This window comes from Pteronotus mesoamericanus, unplaced genomic scaffold (assembly GCF_021234165.1).
Source record: "Pteronotus mesoamericanus isolate MK-2021 breed Mesoamerican mustached bat unplaced genomic scaffold, CSHL_Meso_final scaffold_232, whole genome shotgun sequence".
In the NCBI taxonomy this organism is placed as follows: Eukaryota; Metazoa; Chordata; class Mammalia; order Chiroptera; family Mormoopidae; genus Pteronotus; species Pteronotus mesoamericanus.
This window is the reverse complement of record NW_026555311.1, coordinates 2,989,332-3,011,403: the sequence shown is the minus strand read 5'-3', so window position 1 is coordinate 3,011,403 and position 22,072 is coordinate 2,989,332. Positions and strand designations below refer to the sequence as shown.

General features: G+C 38.0%; 1 protein-coding gene and 1 pseudogene across 13 annotated transcripts in view; both read left to right on the top strand.

The window, feature by feature from the left end:
* The window catches only part of ZMYND11 (zinc finger MYND-type containing 11), a 141,053-nt gene that overhangs the window by 18,797 nt on the left and 100,184 nt on the right, over positions 1 to 22,072 (top strand). The window lies entirely within an intron of this gene.
* On the top strand, positions 1,628 to 3,729 carry LOC129085283 (palmitoyltransferase ZDHHC6-like; annotated as a pseudogene).

Sequence of the window (22,072 nt, the reverse complement as noted above, 5' to 3'; positions counted from 1 at the left end):
AAAACGTGGCACTAGATTGCAAAAAGTATGCTATCTATAGTCTTAGTTGGAAGGAGAAAGCAGGATGTCGCCCTCTTCCACCTCAGCTGGGAATGTGCACTTGACTGCAGAACGCCAACGGCTATCAAATGTGGGGTTAAACATAGTTTTAGCAAGTTGGTGAATTGACAAATGTGGAATCTGTGAATGAGAATGGGCTGTAGATATAAAAGCTAAAATTTTTCTGTCTCAGGGTTTTTATGATTTTCATATTTTTTTAAATTCTTATAAAAGAAACCTTTGTACTAAAAATTCATGCCTACAAATGAAATATAAGAAAATTTCTATTTTTTTGAGTTCTGTTAATTGGACATTTTTTTCCTGTTTTACCTTTTTTCCCAACCACAGGCCCTTCGTAAATTTTGTTTTAATAAAAAGATCAGATTTTTTTGTGGTTTTTCGGATCATATAATTAAACAAATCAGATGTACTTCAAAGAAATTATATTTTTATGGGGGATAAGTGTACATTGTTTTGGTATGGTTTTTAAAAAATTTGAAGTTCAGAAAGGTGATTGATGATGCCAAGGAGAAAAATCTTAGAAGGCTGACAAATTTGGTTACAAATTAAAACTGAAAAAAGGCCATTATAAACAAAGAAACTGAGGCAATTTTGACAATATAAATGATAACCCAAGGCTACTACTATTCTTAGGTGTTTAAAGAGTTTTGAAAAATCATCAAGAAAATGGCAAACAATACAATACACAGAGAACACAAATGAGCACTTTTCCGTTTTTAAAAAATATTTTGTGTATGCTATTTCAGTTGTCCCAATTTTCCCCCTTTGCCACCTTCTACCCGACTCCCCACTCCCTTAGGCAATCCTCACACCATTGTCCATGTCAATGGGTAATGCATATATATGTTCCTTAGTTAATCCCTTTATCTCCTTTCAGCCAGTACCCTTATGCCTATCCCCTCTGACAGCTGTTGGTCTGTTCCATGCTTCTGTGCCTCTGGTTCTGTTTTCCTCATTAGTTTATTCTGTTCACTAGATTCCACATATAAGTGAGATCATATGTTTGTCTTTGACTGACTGGCTTTATTTCACTTAGCATAATAGTCTCCAGGTCCATCAATGCTGTTTGCAAAGGTAAGAGTTCCTTCTTTTTTACTGCTGAGTAGTATTCCATTGTATAAATGCACCACAGCTTTTTTTTATCTGCTCATCTACTGATGGGCAGTTAGGTTGCTTCCAGATCTTGGCTATTGTAAATAATGCTCTTATGAACATAGGGGTGCATATATTCTTTTGGTGTTTGGGAATTTTTTTAGGATATATTCCCAGAAGTGGAATCGCTGGGTGAAAAGGCAGTTCCATTTTTAGTTTTTTGAGGAAACTTGATACTGTTTTCCACAGTGGCTGCACCATTCTACATTCCCACCAGCAGTGTAGTAGGGACCCCTTTTCTCCACATCCTTACCAGCACTTATTTATTAATGATAGGCATTCTGACCGTGTGGGGGTGATATCTCATTGTGGTTTTAATTTGCATCTCTGATGGCTAGTGATGTTGCACACTTCTTCATATGTCTATGGGCCATTTGTATGTCCTCCATGGAGAAGTTTCTATTCAGGTTCTTTGCCCATTTTGTAATTGGATTGTTTGGCTTCCTTATGTTGAGTCATTTAAGATCTTTATATATTTCAAACAAGCATTTCTTTAAAAAATTTTTATTTTTTTACTTTTAGAGGGGGAGGTAGGGAGAAAGAGAGGAATAGAAACATCAGTTGGTTGCTTCTCACACACAGCCAGTGGGGACCTGGCCTGCAGCCCAGGCATGTGCCCTGACTGGGAATTGAACCAGCAACGTTTCAGTTAGCAGGCCCCCACTCATTCCACTGAGCTATACCAGCCAGGGCTAACAAGCACTTTTTTAAGGAAAAGCTACAAATGTAAAAAAAGACAGTTACTTGAAAAGATGTTTGGTCTCAGTAGCAATCTTAAGCAAATTAAAACAGGATACCATTTTTGTACTTCTGGTTTTGGTGAAAACTAAAAGAAGACCAAATATTCTAGCTCACAGAGACTGCGCACTGCACCTGAGTGGAAGAACAGTGGTTGGACCTCTGGCTGAGAGACCAACAAGTGGTGTTGGGTCCTGCACCCCAGCCTCTAGCAACCAGGATTTGCGTTCTACTTGCTGTGGACTGAGGTACCCATGATGGAGTTACCCGAAAAGGAGAAAAGCTCAGCCCTGGCTGCCCCAGAAATGTGATGGCTGAGGAGTGGGCCCCAAGTATCAGACTGAGATTGAGTTCCAAACCAAGGGACAGGGTTCTCATAGCTCAGATAAAGAGCTCTGAGTGTGTAACAGTGAATATGGCACAGTATGCATTAATAATTGCACAACTTAAAGACATGACAATTAAGGGACACACATGAACTTGTGGTACATGGAAATGTGTGCACAGAAAAAAGAAAACCCCTGTAATTCTTTAAAGATAGGAAGGCATTCTTCCTCTCCAAAATGGGTACATTCTGCTCAGTTATCAACTTTGAAAATTTCACAGATTTAAAGAGACTGTGTCACTGAGGTCCCATCACAGACCTTGGTGTTACAGCAATATGTTCTATGATGGCCATGATTAACTGTGTTTTGGTATTGGTCCTTACATACAACTGCAAGAGGTGTGAATTTCATCATGTTGCTAAATTGGACTGTCACGATTCTTTATAATTACTTTAATGCCATATTTGTTGGTCTTGCCATTGTTCCTCTGGGGTGGAAATCTGAAAATTCTCAGGACTTGCATGTATCTCCAATATTGTCAAGTCTGCTAGACAGAAGGCATCATGGTCACATCACTGCTGAAAGTGTAACAGGTATGTGATGATGGTGGACCATCATTGTCCTTGGATCAACAACTGTTGTGGTTACCAAAATCATGCTTCATTCGCACTGTTTCTGCTTGTAATATCAGTGGGTTGTATTTGTGCTGCCTTCATTTTTGTTATCATCATATATACACAGCTTTATAACTGGCTCTCATTTGGGTGGAACGTGGTAAAGATTGATATGTGCGCAGCCTGGAGAGATCCTCTTCCAACTATTTTGTTTGGTGTAGCTGCCACCTTGTTTACCCTGGGATTAGTTTTAGGAACAGTCATAGCCATTCCAATGTTCTTTTTTATCCAGATGAAAACAGTTCTTAGAAACCAAACTTTTACTGAATTGTGGATCAAAGAAAAGGTTAAAGATCTAATTCAATATTAGATGAAATCTTTGTTTTTCCTTATGATATGGAAGTCGATGGAAGAACTGTAAACAGGTGTTTACTTGGTCAGGGGTCCCAGAAGGAGATGGACTGGAGTGGCCAATAAGAGAAGGCTGTCACCAGTACAGCTTAAGAATAGAACAGTTGAAACAAAAAGCAGATAAAAAAGTAGTGTTGGGTATAAAGCAATAAAAGATTACAGTGGGGTGTGCTGTCCTTTGAATAAAGGACTCAAAACATTCTTCTCAAGTGCCTGCACAGAAGAGCCTTGAATAAGGCTACGGAAAGGGGATTTCATTTTAGTCCTCAGAGGGTTATGATACTGCTTGTATGGAGACAAAGTTCTTGAGGGTTCCTTTATAGAAGGTGCTTTGAGAATAAGAGAATGGTTCCCTAGAAACTACCTGGAAAAGTTTCTGTGATTCTGAAACAGATCAAGCCCCAGAGGACGGGAAGAAAAAGAGATAGCCACTATTATAGTTACTAAGTCTACTCCATTACTTGAAAATTGTACATATTACTGAAGAATTATGAAATGAGCCTACTCTGGTTAAGATTTTTATTTTTTCCTGAAAGGTGCCCTAGTATTATGATCTAAATATTTTTATGACCATTTTGAAATGGAGAAGCCATTCTGCAGATGCCTTCGAATTCCTGCTCCTCCTTTACCACCTCTTTCTCTTCCCAAAAGGAAAAATATTTCACCTAAGTAAGTCAGTTGCATTTTCTGTAGGATTTTTTTTTTTTTTAATGAGCTGCACACTATGGACCTCACTTGCATACGTAGTTCCCCTTTTGCCAGGAGCATCCGCATGTGACGTTTTTTATCTTGTTTCTACCTCAGTTGATTTCTTATATAATATTGTAGATACTATAGAGCTTAATTTGTGTCTAATATACATTAGATTTCCAGTCACATTATTTTAAGAAATGTTTAACGCTTGAAGAAATCAGCATTTATTTGGAAGATTTATGCTTTTTGGGGGGGTAAGGATAAACTAAGCATGACTATTTTAGTGGTTTATTTACATAAGTCACATAACTAACTTAATGGAAGACCTTTTTTCTTTTTCATGTGACTAATTTCTTGACATCACAGATTTCTTACGCTAATCACAAATGTCATACATATACAAGCTTAAGGCCCTTACTTAAACAGCTAGTTCTCTAACCTTCAGGTAATGCGAAAACCATAAATTTGGAAGTAGACTGGTGGATTCTGTTCATTTGAGAGGTATGTTTTGATTATTTTGTCTAAGTTTTCATAAATGTCCAGGACACAATTACTTATTTAGTAGGGCCACAAAATAATTTGAGCCAAATTAAAAATACAAAAATACCTTCAAAATATTCACTATTTTATGTGGGGCCTGACAGATTTTGGCACTGATATTTGAGAGTTTGCTGTATATAATCTGTTGTTTCTTTGATATTTTTGGTAGTAGAGGGGAGGGGAGGATATTACAGATTTGAGAGTTCAGTCAAGATGTCAGCATAGGTAAATGGGGTACTTGCATCCACTGACAACCACATCAAAATTACAACTAAACTACAAAACAGCCATTATTAAGAATCACTTGAAATCTTACTGAGTGGAAGTGTAACAAGTAGGCTTTAAAGAAGAAGCCACATTGAGACTGCTAGGAGGAATGGAGTTGGAGAATGAGCTGTCCAAACCACATGTAGCAAATAAAAATTGGGAGGGATATCTTGGCTGCAGGAGGCTCTCTGTGAGGAGTGAAGGATCCCAGCCCCACACCAGGCCCCTCAACCCAGGATTCCAGTTCCAGGAAGAGAAGTCCCCATAGTATCTGGTTGTAAAAACTAACAAGGATTGCATCTGATGGGGTGGAGGACTTACTTGGACTCACTTCCTCTAAGCTCTAGCACTAGGGTCATAGCTCAAAAGGCACCAGAGACATATGGGGAGGAACTGAATTGTCGGGCATCATGGAGAGATTGGGGGGCAGTTTCCTGCCAGACAAAAGTGCTAGCAGAGGCCATTGTCCCTTTGATGAGAATCCCCCCACAAAGCCAGCAGGTGGGGCGCCATATCTGAGTCTTCATTGGCCTGGCTCACACCCTTTGCCCTGCCTTGGTGATGCCTTGAGATCCCACCCCACCTCACCCAACTTAAAGGACAACCCAAGCTACTTCCAGTGGCTTTTCCATACAAATGGCCTGTCTTGGCTCATGCTTCAGACTTTTCTAAAATCTCAGCATCTGACTTCAGCGAACCCCCTATCTCTCTAAGTGGTGCCAAGCCCAGCACTAGCAGCCACTGGCCTTAGTTTGCAGTTTGGCCTTGACTGGGCACTTTGAAGCCAAGCACAAGTAACAGCTATCTGCAGATTGCTTTGTAGTTAATTCTAGGTGTCTGCAGGTAGAACACAGGGGACAACTGACCTTAGCCTGCACCCTCTGGGAGGCCTCAGAGCCAGCGCTCCCATTGTACAGCTTCAGACCACATTATAGCACCACCCGACTACCTCCACAAGCAACACACTCGAGGACTCGGTGGACACTTGAACCCTGAAAGTAATTCCTTCTCTGTGTGGTGGTCTTCTGCACAACATATCCTACATGGAGATTGTAGCCAGTCCTTGGCAGCCGATCGGCCTGGGGGAAATCCCTTTCATTGATGTGCCAACAGCAATCAAGGCTCACCTACAACAGGAGGGTGTACATAGCCCACAAGGAGAGGGCTTCCTTGAGAAGCTCTGCAGCCCTCCAAGCTCCCACCTTTGTTAACACCCCTGCCCCATTTCACCACCTCTGGGCTGCTAGAGTCTGGAGCAACCCAGGTGTGCAGCTCAAATCCTGCCTTACTGTGAGGAATGAGAGGAGCGCCCCAAGCAAGAGGTAATTGTCCCTTGCTTGGAGAAAAGGACCTTTTGGTCCCTAGCGATTCCAGGATAAAGGCTCGCTCTTCTGCAGTCACTCTCAATCCAAGACTAATAAAGGTTGCCTAAGTAAAGGTTGGAACCTGAGGCAGGAGGGGGGTGCTTTGTTGCTAAGTGGTGCGTTCGTGACATGGCTTCCAGTTGTTAGGCTCCCACTCAGTGCTGGGACCCCACTTGATTGAGTCTCTTACTGTGCCTCGGACCTCTGCTGTCATGTTCAGGCTGCATCTCTGGGCCTCATGGCTCCTTTACATGTGGCAGCAGTTGTGGCTACTGGTTCAGGCAGCTCACCCTTCAGAGTTGGTCCTGGACCTTGTCCTGCTGACCTCTTTTCCTGGGACCCTCTGAGCCCTGGTTTTCACATCAGCAAAACCCCCTGCTTGAGCCTCTTCATATATCCCAGAAGACTTTGATCCTTCATCATTCCAACAGGAAGCCTCATCTCTGCCTACAGAGGCCCAGGAGGAAATGGAACTTGCTTTAATCACTCAGGAGGTCCCAGCTCATCAACCAGAAGACCTTGAGATGCAAAAGTCATCTTTAACAGAGGAGGATGCTTCATCTCAGTCTGCAGTGCCCTCTAAGGTGTTGAAATCTTTGTTAGTTTATCAGTGAGTGTTAGATTAGCATCTAAACCTCCTGAAAATGTCGAGTCTTCAATCCAGTAGAAGAATTTAGCTTTGCTGCAGTTGCCTCTTGCCTGGGTAGAATCTTTTCCAGTCCAGCAGAAAGGTCCAGCTCAGCCTCCAAAATCCTCTATGGATGTTGTAACTTAGCCTTTAATACATCATGAGGTGACAGTCTCATCTCTAGCGTTGGGTGAAGCCCAGCAGCCAGTGTTGCATAATATAAATGTTAAAAATGTGGATCTTGGGGTTTTGGTTAACACCAAAGCGCCCTAAGGAGATTAAACCATCTGCAACTAAGAAGGAGGTCTCAGCTCATTCTGCAACATCCACTAAAGTGGTCAAACCTCTAACCCAGCAGGAGGTTTCTTCAGAACACCCTGAGAAGACAGAATCATCTCTATGCCAGCAGGAGAACCCAGCTCAACCTACTTTGGAGGCTGATGCTATAGCCCTGCAGCAGACTACAGCTTCTCCAAAACACTCTGAGGTGACATTTCCACATCTAGAGGCTGTTCAGGCTCAGCTGCCAACATTGTCTGAAGTCACAGTTCAGTCTTTGGACCTGGAAATTATCAGAACTCAGCAACCAGAGTCATTTGGGATAGGTCTTCCAGCAACTAAACAGAATGCCACCATGAACATATGTGATCTCTGTAGCTGCAATAATGAGACACTGTCATGTATTGGCCTCGGTCAAAAGCAACAGTTCTGCAGAGGGCCTGTGCCAGAGCCTAGTACCTACAGCAGCACCTTCACCATCTTCTAAGGAAACTCTGTTTCTTACATTAATAAAGATACATGAAAGTCTACTGTTGGGCTGGGAAACTAATCCTCAGTGAAAATAATTTGAGAGAATTATGTAAAGATTCATAGGAAGGCCTACTGTTGTTCCAGTATTTAAATCTTCATAGCAATTTAACACAAAATTGAGCTTTGGATCATTTCAGGCCTACCATGAAATGTAGTTTTTACACAAGTTAATTTGACAACTGTTGAAGATTCATATCTTTTTAAATTACCATCATTAAAATATTTAGACATTGGAACAACACAAGTGTCACAACAAGTGAGAACATCTTCATGATCCTACGTAGCTGTTTGGCCAGCTGCTTCTGCCAATTTAAAAATAATATTAAGGTTGTCAGAAAGACAGTCAAACTGCATTGTGATACTGAATGTCTGACGAACACACATTGTGGTGGGCAGAACAGACATTTTAATCTCCTTTTACAGATAAAGAACTATTTATAGTAGGATTGTTCTTGAAAGTATTACACGGCTGGGTGAAGAACACAAGCACTGAGCTGACTATTGCGCCGAGAGCGCATCCTCAGGTAAAAAGGGCAACAGCTTGTCAGCCTTCATGAAGCTCCTGATGAAATGAAGCTTTTCAGTGAGGAGCAAGAAATAAAGGTTTCCACTGGAAAAATAAGAGGACAGAAGTCCAGGGTGAGCAGAAAGAGCAGGAGTCACGTGCACTCACAAAAGAAGTTCTAGGATGGGTATGAGAACAAACTCATCATGGCAGTATCTGTGATTGTAGTAGCAATGACTTTTATTATAATTTTCTGTCTTACTGCTATTTGTCATAGAACAGCATCAAAGGATGGTGTAGAAGGGAGCTCAAGGGTTTTATTCTCAATTCTCTGACATAAGAGATGCTCACTGGAATGCAAGATGGAGGAGGGCATTTTCTGGAGGAGACTTAAAGATGTGTTATCGAACTCTCAGTGCCATACACAAGAAAACTGTGGTACAAAAGGTATACAACAAGGATTTGTGTGATAAGGAAGAGCTTTACATCAAAATGGAGAAGGGTGAAGCCACCACCGCAACAGCCAGGATTGCTACATCATACTCTGCTGCTGAAGAGACACTTGAAGAAAGTGAAACATGACATCACTTGAGTGAACCTCATTCTCAGACTTCCTGTAAGTTGTATTTGGAAATGTTGGCTCAGCATTGCTGACAAAATACATATTTTCATCCTATTAAAATGTAGAAATAAAAAAAAAGGATGCTGAGTGAACTTAGAATTTCAATAGTATAAAAAAGGACATGAAAACTATAAAAAAGAAACATGAAAATATACTAACTGAAATGAAGAATAATTTACAGGGAATCAACAATAGAATAGGTAAATAGAGAATCAGGTCAACAATTTGCAATATACGGAAGTAAAAAAGCACTCAATCAGAACAGCAAAAAGAAAAAAATAATGAGAATAATGTAAGGAGCCTTTGGGACAACTTGAAGCATTCCAACATTTGCATTGTGGGGGTGCTGGAAGGAAAAGAGAGAATCAAGAAATTGAAGAACTATGTGAAAAAATGACAGAAGACTTCCCTAACCCGGTGAAGGAAATACAAGCCTAGGATGCCCATACCAAGACACATACTAGTTAAAATGCCAAAGGTTAAAGACAAATTTAAAATCAGCAAGAAAAGAGCAGTTAGTCACTCCCTTGTAAGTCAGTAAGTTACTGCCATAAGACTGTCAGCTGAGTTTTCAAAGAGAAACTTTACAGGCCACAGGGATCAGCAAGAAATATTTAAAGTGATGAAAAGCGAGAACCTACAGCTAAGATTACTTTACCCAGCAAAGCCATCATTTAGAATGCAACAACAGGTAAAGGGCTTCCCAGACAAGAAAAAGCTGAAGGAGTTTGTCACCACCAAACCACTATTAAAGAAAATGTTAAAGGATCTTTAAGAAGAAAAAACATGAAAAAATACGAACAATAAAATGTCAATAAATACGTATATATCAAGAATTTAGTCTAAAAAAAGAAATGAATAAACAGAACAGAAACAGACTCATAAATGCAAAGAACATCTTTATAGTTGCCAGATGGGAGGGGTTTTGGGGGGGATGGGAAAAAAGTGAAGGAATTAAGAAGTACAAATTGGTAGTTACAGAATAGTCACGGGATGTAAAGTACTGCATGGGGAATGTAGTCAGTAATGTAATAATTACATACAGTGTCAGATGGGCATGAGATATATTGGGATGGTTACTTAGTAAGTTGTATAATATCTAATCAGTGGGTTGTACACCTGAAACTAATAGAATATTTTATGTCAACTGTGATTGAAAAATTAAACAATTAAAAAAAGTTGTTTAAACCGGATTTTATAAGTTACACTTACTTTTTGTTAGGCTAAATTGCTATGTGCAATAGTGAACAATTGATACCTAGGTCTTGGAAATTTTTAGGAAAAAAAATTGAACTTAAAATGTATCACAAAATGTTAATTACTGAAGCAAAAAACATTCATATAGTTCTACTTTTGTATTTATGTGCTTGAAATTTTTCATAATATGTTTTTAAAAGTTCATAGAAATAAAAGCAGATAGCTACTTTTTAGAGGATAGGGAGCTTGTCTTAGGGAAGAGTACTGCATTCTCTCTGGGTCCATTGTAGATCTTATGGTCCAGGAATTCCCTTTGCCTCCTTACTATGTTTACTCCTGTTTCCTGGACCACACAGGATCTCGTGAGTTCTTTATTCACATTAGTAACCTCCTGAGAAAGAGTACCTAAGGCATAAATTTTGGGGTTGTTAGCATGACTGGAAAAATCTATTCAACATTCACTAGTTGATTATTTGAATAGTTAGAGAAGTGTACGTTGAAAGTAATTTATTTACAAGGCACTCACTTGCCTTTTCCTGCTTCTTTGTTGCTGTTGAGAAATCATTACATCTTGGTTTATTACTTCTCCCTACCACTTTGGAAACCTGGAAGCTCTTCTTTTTCCCATTGGTATTTTGACATTCTAAATTGATGGGCTTTAAGCCTCTGTCCATTCATAAGCTGGGCCTTTGACAAGCCCTTTCTATTTGCAAATGCCTATTTTTCAGTGCTAGGTACTTCTCTTGAAGTTGTCTTGGGTAATTTTCTCTCCTCCAAATTCATCCTGAAGCTTTTGTTATTCAGGTATTGTATCACATGAAGTTTTCATCTCCAGTCCCCTGGTGTGTCTTTTTGATTCTTCATTATGGGATATTGCCTCAACTTTCTTTTCTGTCCTTTTAACTGAATTTGTTATTTGTTATATTTAATGATTTTCTGACTATTTCTCTTTATAGTATTCTGTGGTTTCATAAATGCATTTTATTTTCTTATATTTTGATATTTTTACTGTTCTTAATTTTATTTACGTACTCTCCTCTTTTATGTTCGCTTTCCTCTCTCTTATGGAGAAGCTCTTCCCAAATGTCTCATGCACTTTGTGTCCATATTTTAGGGTGAGACACTAAAAAACTAATAGAAAATTCTGTGGATGGGCTTTACTGTAGGGATGTCATGAGGCTAGATGGCTGTTTCTCTAAGGTTCCCTAAATTGTCAGTGTATAAAAGTCCTTTCTCTGGGATAGTTTAATTTCTCCAGAAGGGTCTTCTTTGGTTTCTTGCCTGAGCCTTAGGTCAGGCCCCTTGAATTTGGTAGTCCAAAAGATTGCCAGCTATTCACAGTTTATGATATAGCTTTATCTGACCCCCCTTTTTTAGTCTGAATCTCACCACCACCCTTCTCTGTTGCTAGGTTCAGTCTTTCTGGTTCAGTTTATTCACAGCCTGTATTTCCTCCTCACTCAGGGCTGACGATGGGTTGCTGTCTGAGTAAACCTGATGGCGCTGCAGATCCAGGACTCTGTGTGCTTATCCAGCCTGTTAAATAATAACCTTTATTCAACATCTCTGATTACTCCTGCATCTGCTGTTTCCTGTTCCCAGATCTTTCTCAAGTTCTTTGCAAGTGGCTTGCTTCTCATCATCAGTTCCTTATGTACATTTCATCTTCTTGTTTGGCCAAAACATTTAAAATTCCTATTTCCATCCCTTCATTTTTTTTTTTTTTTTTTGTGGAGTATTTTTTAAAATCAAATATGTTTTGTTTGTTATTTTATAGACAGAAGTAGCAAGGTTTTTACTCTGTTTTCTTAAAATCTATACTGTAAGGATGACTTTAAATCAGACTCTTGTTCCCCCTCTGACCTCACTGAAGTTTGGAGTTGTCTCACTTGCTGCCTATGGAAATAGGGTGGAAATCTAAGCTGGTTACTCTGGCCTTTGGATCCTGCATGATTTTATCCTCATTTACCGCTTTGCCTCTTCTAACACTACAGCTGCTTCTACACTCCACTTTTCTCCCACTGTTCTTTCTGCCCCTGAAACACCTCAAGTTCTTTGTTACTATAGCCTTTGTGTGGCTAGGTCTTTTTCATCCTCAAGTCTTAAATAGAAATTTTTAAATGTTCTATGATAGGATAGGTTAGGATTGCTAGCGTAACATTTCCATGTCTCAGTGGCTTAAAGGAAAAATGACTCTCCTCAGAGAAACAGAGCCAACAGGGAACAACAAACAGAGATTTATTGTGAAGAACTTGCTATGAGATTGTAGAGGCTGAGAGGTCCCAAGATCTGCAAGCTGGAGAATCAAGGAAAGGTAGTGGTGAACTTCCTGTCCAAGTGTGAAGGCCTGAAAGCCAGAGGAGCTAACCCCAGTCTGAGGTTAGGAGAAGATGACATGCGATGTCCCAGCACACCAGTAAGGCAGAAAAACAAAAACAACAAATTACAACAAAAAAACCCAGGGCAGATTCCTCCTCTCGCGTTTTTTGTTATCTTCAGGCCCTGGCTTTACTGAATCCACCGATTCAAATATTAATCTTGTCAGAAACACCCCCAGATATACCGAGGAACAATGTCTAATCAGCTATGTGGGCACCCTGTGGCCAGGGAAATTAGCACAGGACATTAACCATCACAGGAGCTCTCCTCGTTGCCTGTTATTTTATTATTTCCTTTCTTTTATTGCCAATGGGCATATGAAAACATGCTCAGCGTCACTAATCATTAAAATAATGTAAATTAAAACCACAAGGAAATACCACCTAACACCTACAGAATGGCTGTCATCAATAAATCAAGGAACAAGTTGGAAGGATGAAGAGTAAAAGGAACCTTTGTTCCCTGTTGGTGGGGCTATAAATTTGTGCACCAATTTGATAAATACGATGGAGGTTCCTCAAAAAATTAAAATTGGAACTACTATATGACCTAGCAGTTCCACCTCTCGGTATTTATCTAAAGAAATCCAAAACATGAATTTGGAAAGACATGCATTCCTGTGTTCATGGCAACATTTACAGTGACCAAGGTTTCAAAGCAACCTAAGTGTCTGTTGACAAACAAATGCATAAAGATTTGGTGTGCATGAGCCCTGGCTGGTGTGGCTCAGGGGGTTGAATGCCAGCCTGAGAACCAAAGGGTTGCAGATTCGATTCCCAGTCAGGGTACATGCCTGGGTTTCAGGCCAGGTGCCCAGGAGAGGGTGCATGAGAGGCAAACATACATTGATGTTTCTCTTTCTCCCTCCATTCCCCTCTCCCTAAAAATAAGTAAAATCTTAAAAAAAAAAAAAAAGATTTGGTACACATGAAACTAGACCACCTTTTTATACCACACACAAGAATAAATTTAAAATGGATCAAAGATATAAATGGTAGACCTGAAACCTTAAAAATGCTAGAAGAAAACATAGGCAGTAAAATGTCAGATATTGCTTGTAGAAATGTTTTATCCACTATATTTCCCCAGGCAAGGGGAAAAAAATAAAAAAATAAATGGGCTACATCAAAAAGGAATTTTTGCACAGCAAAGGAAATCATCAACAAAGTAAAAAGACAGACCACAGAATGGGAGAACACATTCGCTGATACATCTGATAGAGTTAATATCCAGATTTATAAAGTACTAACAAAACTCAACACCATTAAAACAACCCAATTAAAAAGTGAGTAAAGGACCTGAATAGACACTTTTCCAGAGGACATACACATCGCCATTGGACATATGAAAAGATGCTCAGCATTACTAATCATCAGGGAAATGCAAATTAAAACCACAATGAGATACCATCTCACACCTGTCAGAATGGTTATCATCAATAAATTATCAAGTGCTGGAGAGATGTGAAGAAAGGGGAACCCTTCTGCTCTCGGTGGGAATGCAGATTGGTGTAGCCATGGTAGAAAGCAATATGGAGATACCTCAAAATATTAAAAATGGATCTGCTTTTTGACTCAGCAATTCCACTTCTGGGATTATATTTGAAGAAACCAAAAACACTAATTCGAAGGAACATAAGCACCCCTATGTTCATTGCAGCACTATTTACAATCACCAAGATATGGCAGTAGCCCAAGTGTCCATTAATAGATGAGTTGATAAAACAATAATGGGACATTTACACAATGGAATTCTACTTGGTTATAAAAAAGAAAATTTTACCCTTTGCAACAGTATGGCTGGACCTGGAGACCATTATACTAAGTAAAATAAGCCAGTCAGGGAAAAACAAATACCATATGATTTTATTCATGTGTGGAATCTAATGAACAAAGTGAACTAACACGTGAAACAGATAGACTCATAGATGGAAAGCGGATGACAGCTAGTGGGGGAGGAGGTGTCAGGGTGGAGGAGTTGAGCAAAAAAGGAAAAGACTCATGGATACGGACAAATGTTGTGATTGCTGGGGGGATGGGGTACAAGAAGACTAAATGGTAATGGAAAAAAGGCAATAAAGATTAAATTAAAAAAAAAAAGGCAGTTTGAAGGCCTAAAGGAAAAAAAAAGGAGAGTATTTGACTAGTTGTGCTTTTGAACGTTTATCTAAGCATTGTGCAGGATGAGCTGATGTTAGAAGAGAAACCCTATAAAACAAGAATAGCAAGTCATATAAAATAATATATACTTTATACAAAGGGCACATGAAGTAACGTTTCTACATATTAAAAAATTATCTGGTGTGGTCTGATATATGTCAAAAGAGTAGGCATATGAATAATGGGAAAAAAATTAAATACTAAAAAAGTTGGTAAATACAGCATGGGACAAAAGTAGGTTTACAGTTTGTGGAAAATAATATAGTAATAAAAGAATAAACTTTTGTGTCTAACAACTGTAAATGTACTTTTGCCACACCCTGTATATACAATAGAATATTACTCAGCCATAAAAAAAGAATGAAATCTTGCCATTTGCAACAACAGGGATGGACCTAGCTAAGTGACGTAAGTCAGGGAAGGACACATAATATTTCATTTATATGTAGAATCTTAGAAACAAACAAGCAAACAGAAATAAACTTAAATACAGAGTCCAAATTTTTGGTTGCCACATGTGAAGGAGTTGGGGTGGAGGGTCAAAAAAGGGGAGGGACTCAGATGTACAAACTGTCAGTTACTCGGTTGGCTTAAAAGTATGTTTAGTTTTTTCCGTAAAATAAGAGACAGTTTTCATTTTCACCAATAACTTTATTGATTGGGATATTCTGAGTATGTTGGCTCTCTCCGTGGTATACGTTGATTGTTCTCAGTGTCTCGATTTGATTGCTATCAACTTCGACTGGTCTGACCAACCATGGAGCATCATCCACAGAGAAAGCTGTAGTATGAACCTTTGCAAACCGCTTTTGATGTTGGATCAGCCAGCGCTTTCTACATACACCTAACATTTATTTTTGCATTTCAGTTGTGTTTTTACGTTTCTTGAGATAATAAAGCATAATATGAAAATGTGTATTTTCTTCCATCTTTCATATTCAAATGGCTACTCAAAAATTCACCAGTTCTGATTTTTTTTAAATGCTCTCTGATATGACAGCTGTACCAATACAATCTAACAGAACTTTTTCAGATGAAGTTAAAGACAACTGCACAGTACTAGAGCCATCTTATGAAAAAAACCAAATGAATATTTTGGCCAACCCAATATAAAAGCAGTCACAGGAATGTAAAGTACCGCGTAGAGGATATAGTCAATAATATTGTAAAAGCTATGCATGGTGTCAGATCGGTTCTTGACTCAATCAGGGTGATCACTTTATAAGTTAGATAAATATCTTAACAACTGTGTTGTACACCTGAAACAAATGTAATATTGTATATCAATTATAATTGAAAATTAAATTCTTTAAAGACTATCACTTAAAAATGTAATTGAGTTATAACAATCACAGTTCATGCAAATCACAGCTACAGTGAGGTACTACTTCACACCCATTAGGATGGCTGCTAAAGAAAAAAAAGGAACAACAAACTAAGTGTTAGCGATATAGAGAAAAGAGAACCATGGTACACTGCTGATGAGAATATAAAATGGTGCAGCTCCTTTGGATAGTGTTAGAGTTTCTTCAGAAAGTTAAAAATAGAAATCTTTTATGACCTGGCAATTCCACCTCAGAGCATATACTCAAGAGAACTGAAAGGGTCTCAGATATTTTTACACCCATACTCAAAGCAGTGTTATTTACAATAGCTATAACAGAAAGTAACCCAAGTGACCATTGACTGGATAATCAAAATGTGGTGTTCACATGCAATGCAATATTATTTAGCCTTAAAAAGGAATGAAATTCTTACAGATGCTATTAGGTGGAGGAACCTTGAGGTCATTATACTAAGAGAAATCATTCACAAGAAGACATACGCTGTATGATTTCACTTAATATGTTATATGTAGAGTAGTAAAAATTATAGAGACAGAAAACAATGTTAGTTTCCAGGTGCAGAGGGAAAGGGAGAAGATGAGTTACTGCGTTACGAGTATAGAGTTTCAGTTTTGCAAGACGAAATAAGTTACATGGGTATGGATGGTGGTGATGGTTGCACAGCAGTGTGAATGTACTTAATATTATTGAGTTATACCTTTTTAAATGGTTAAGGTGGTAAGTTATATGTCATGTGTTTCTTACCTCAGTCAAAAAAATTTAATGTATTTGAATGTCCATAGAGTCTTTTTATAGATTGCTTTGGTTTTATTTTTTAAAAAATATTTATTTTTACACAGAGGGGAAGGGAAGGAGAAAGGGAGAGAAACATCAATATGTGGTTGCCTCTCATGTGCTCCCTACTGGGGACCTGGCCCACAACCCAGGCAGGTGCCCTGACTAGGGATCGAACTAGGAACCCTTTGGTTTGCAGGCCAGAGCTGAATCCACTGAGCCACACCAGCCAGGGCTAATAGGTTGTCTTTAAAATGCCTTTCCAAGAGTCTTTGCAGTGATTGTTTATTGCCTCCAGACTTCAGTTTTTTTCCTATTATGTTAAAGTTAGAGTTATTTATATTTGAGTTTTTCAGTGTTATTTTGAACTAGTACAACTTTTATGGCATTTAATTCGTCTTCATTGCTAACAAAACCACAATCAAACTTCTGACATATGTGTCAGCCAATAAGAAACCACCACAACTGCAGTACAATTTAGCCCAGAATTTTAAAAAGAAATGCAAAATCTTTGCAGAAAACATAAGAAGCAGCAAGTCAAGTGTTTTTTAAAAATTTTATGTCTTTTAAATTATATATACTTAATGATCCACTTTTAGGAGAAATAAGAATAGCCATAAAGATGAGAGAGAGAGAGAGAGAGACTGTAACACTCCTTTTAAATGGCATGTCTTGCCAAAGACTGGGGATGGAATCTGGATATTTGCATTTTAACTTCACAAAAGATTCTGAAAGGTAGTGAGGAATTTTGATGAGTTAATGTAGAGCTTATGTAAATTATGTTTATATTGATAAAAAATATACCAAACACTAAACTATATCAGTGCCCAAGTTGTTTCAGAATATGTGTGTCATACTAAATTTAGCTTTAATTTAGTTTCACAGGAGTGGTCCATTAGCCAGGGCTTAAAAACCATTGTTATTTACTTTTAACTCATTTACATATATTCCTTTGGTCACAAATAATTATACTTACAGGCAATAGGCTAGACACTGGAGATAAGGATGCTTGTGTCAGGCATGGACAAGCCCTCGCAGTGCTTACTGCCTGTACTGGGGGCCAGACTTGTGAGGAGACACCACTCAAGGAAACCGCAGAGGTCAGCTTATTCTGGGTGGGAGAGGAGAGTGAAAAAAGAAGGGTTAACTTCATTTAAATGTCAACAACAACCAGGTTTCAAAAATAACGGTTATAAACACTCTATTTGCAGAAATTCTGCCTTCAACCAAACACATTCAAAACCAGTTATTTATATTATCTGAATCTGTGGACTTGGTGGAGTAGCCACAGTTACCATGTATGCCTCCTGGCTGTGCATAAAAATCATTAGCCATGTGCACAACAAATAGTTCTATGAAATACTGGGTTGGCCAAAAAGTTCGTTAGTTTTTCCCCTATGTGATGGTACTAGTAGTGCTTAGTTTTCTTTAACTTCATTTGAAACAATTTTGTTAGATTGTATTGTAACAGCTATCATATCAGTGTGCATTTAAAAAAAAAATCAAGATTAGTGAATTTTTGTGTAGCCATTTTAATATTGAAGATGGAAGAAGCTAACATTTTTGGCATATTATGCTTATTTCAAAAAATAAAAAGGCAACTGAAATACAAAAAAAAAAAAAAAAAGTGGTTTGTGCAGTGTATGGGGAAGGTGCCATGATTGATTGAACATGTCAAAAATGGTTTGTGAAGTTTGATACTATTGACATTTTGGCCAAATCTTTGCTGTGAGGCTGTCTTATGCATCATTCTTATGCATTCTGATGTATGCTTAAACATCAGAAGATGTTTAGCAGCACCCCTGGCCTCTACTACCCACTAGAAGCCAGTAGTGGGAGATAGCCGACATACTCAAAATATCGAAATCAGTAGTTACTGGTGAAAATGAAAAATATGTCCTTTATTTTATGAAAAAAAAAACAACCAAAACTAAACAGACGTTTTGGCCAACTCAGTAGCTCTCATTCCTGTGTCTCTATCACAAATCCTCACCTCCACCATTTTCATAGGCCACCATCAGAACCCAAACCATCCTGATGATACAGTTGCCAATAACCAAGAAAGAAAATAAAATACCTGTATGTGAATTCAAGCTGTGGCAGTCTACAACCAGGAAGAGCAAATCTGACTTCACAAAAGATTAAAAACAAAGAAGGAAAAGGAGGGGGAAGTAAAGAGGGAGGGAAAAGGAAAGAATTTGAGAAGGGGAATGCAGAGGGTGTAGGATGAGCAAAATGGGTAAGGGGGGTCAAAAAGTACAAAATTCCAGTTATAAATAATCCTGGGGATGTAATGTGTAGCATGCATGGTGACTACAGTTAACAATACTGCATTTGTAAATATGAAACGGTAAGAGAGTAAACCTTAAAAGTTCATTTCTGCAGGAACTGAAAGAACTGGAAAGATGTAGATTAAAAGGCTGTTGGAATTTTTTTACATGTTGTAATGTAAAAGTATGATTAAATATAATACAAATAGTTCTCCTTATAAGGCAAAGATAAATATCATTAGAATATTATATAGCTAAGAGGTAAAAATATTTGCTTTTAGACAACACTCTTAATTTTGCATTTTCATATTTCAGGGCCAGGAAAGTTCTTTTTACCAGTGATCTAAATAGATATTGCAGTTACATCTGCATAATAGATTGTATTTTTTGTTGCAGTTTTCTGTCTTATATTGATTAGAGTTAGTGACTCTTTAACTGCTTTTTCTAAGATACTTCAAATACCTAAAAATTAACTTAATATTAAAGGAAATTACTGTTATTTTTCTGTAGGAATTCATACTAAAAGAATTGAATATCTGTGCTTAATGGACATTAAGTAAATAGACAAAGGAAGCATCTTATGAAAGTATAAAGTCCCTTTAGGTGGATAATGGTTATCAAATGTATTTATTTTAAAAATCAATCTAGGCATATATCCAGTGTTAGTGAGCACCTACTCTTTGCTAAGCACTGCCCTAGATACTTGGGATAGAGTGGTGTACAATTCCGAAAGGTTCTTGAACTTACATAGCTGGTGGGGGGCAGACAATAAACATAAAAACAAGATTTATTCAGATAGTGATTACATCCTATGAAGAAAATAAGAGAAATAATAAAATAACAGGCAACGAGGAGAGCTCCTGTGATGGTTAATGTCCTGTGCTAATTTCCCTGGCCACAGGGTGCCCACATAGCTGATTAGACATTGTTCCTCGGTATATCTGGGGGTGTTTCTGACAAGATTAATATTTGAATCGGTGGATTCAGTAAAGCCAGGGCCTGAAGATAACAAAAAATGCGAGGAGGAGGAATCTGCCCTGGGTTTTTTTGTTGTAATTTGTTGTTTTTGTTTTTCTGCCTTACTGGTGTGCTGGGACATCGCATGTCATCTTCTCCTAACCTCAGACTGGGGTTAGCTCCTCTGGCTTTCAGGCCTTCACACTTGGACAGGAAGTTCACCACTACCTTTCCTTGATTCTCCAGCTTGCAGATCTTGGGACCTCTCAGCCTCTACAATCTCATAGCAAGTTCTTCACAATAAATCTCTGTTTGTTGTTCCCTGTTGGCTCTGTTTCTCTGAGGAATCCTTACTCATACAGCTACTTTACGCTGGTTGGTCAAAGTTGCTATGGGAATCATTAGTGCTGTTCACCAAATATTTCTAGTTCTTGTCCCAGGCACTGGTAGGACTGTACTTCCCCCATTGACCTGGTAATTAGGTTTGGCCATGTGACTAGATCTGCTGCATGGAATCTGAGTAAAAGGGATTTATGTCACTTCTATGTGGGAAGATTTAGAAACTCCCATGCGATTTGGTGTGCTTTCTTTTTACTTTATGCCATGGATAATGAAAATGCTGCATATGGTAGCTCCTGGGTCATTTCTCCTGTTTGGAAAAATGTCTGTTTGGGTCCTCTACCCATTTTTTAATCAGATTTATTTATTTATTTATTTATTTTTGGTGTTAAATTGTATGAGTTTCGTATATATTTTGGACATTAACTTCTCAGGTGATCATTGGTTAATGTCTTCACCCATTCAGTAGGTTGTCGTTTTGTTTTGTCCATGGTTTCCTTTGCTGTGCAAAAAAGCTTTAGTTTGACTTAGTCCCAGTGGTTTATTTTTTTTTCTTAGTTTTTCTTGTCTGAGGAGATAATAAATATTAAATGAAAATATTACTAAAGAGGGATGTAAAAGAGTTACTGGTTATGTTTTTTTCTAGGAGTTTTATGGTTTTGGGTCTTGAATTTTAAGTCTTTAATCCATTTTTAATGTAAACTTATGTAAGAAAGTGATCCAGTGTCACTATTTTTACATGTGCCTGTCCAGTTTTCCCAGCAGCATGTATTGAAGGGACTTCATTGTATACTCTTGCCTCCTTTGTCATAGATTAATTGATCATATAGGTGTGAGTTTATTTCTCAGGTTTCAGTTGTGTTACGTTGATCTATGTCTTTTTTTTTTTTTTTTTGCTAGTTTTTGATTACTATAGCCTTGTATTTGATATCAAGGAATATGATACCTCCAACTCTGTATTTCTTTCACAAAATTGATTCGGCTGTTTTGTGTCTTTTGTGATTCCATATAAAATTTTGGGTTATTTGTTATAGTCCTTTAAAAAAATGCCATTGGTATTTTGATAGAGATTACATTGAATCTATGGATTGCTTTGCATAGTATGAACATTTGAATGATATCAAATCTTCCCACCCATGGGCATGGTATATCTTTTCATTTATTTGTGCTGTCTCCATTTTCTTTCATCATTATGTCTTACAGATTGCATATCAGAGGCCATTTACCACCTTTGTTAAATATATTACCAGCTATTTTATTCTTTTTGATACAGTTGTAAGTGGGATTGTTTTCTTAATTTTTCCTGACAGTTTGGCATTGGTATATAAAATACAATTTCTGAATATTAATTTTGTACCCTGCTCCTTACTGAATTCATCATTAGTTGTAATAGCTTTTGGGTAGATTCCATAAAGCTCTCTCTATAGTATCATGTCACCTGCAAATGATGACAGTTTTACTTCTTCCTTTCCAATTTGGATACCTTTTATTTCTCCTTCATGTTTGATTGCTGTGGTTAGTATTTCCAGTACTATTTTGAATATAAGTGGTGAAAATGGGCCTCCTTGTCTTGCTCCTGATCTTAAAGTTTTCACCTTTTCTCCATTGAGTATGATGTTAGCTGTGGATTTGTTATATAATGTCTTTAGTATATTGAAGTATGTGCCCTCTATCCCAGGTTTTCTGAGAGTTTTTATCATATGTGGATACTGGCTTTTGTTTAATGCTTTTTCTGCATCTATTGGTATGATCATATGATTTTTATTCTTTATTTTGTTTGTGGCGTATCATGTTCATTTGCAGATATTGAACCATCCTTGCTTTTGTCTTAATGTTTTCTCTACGTCTTTTGATATGATCATATGATATTCTTTATTTTGTTTGTGGCATATCACATTAATTCGTTTGCAGATATTGAACC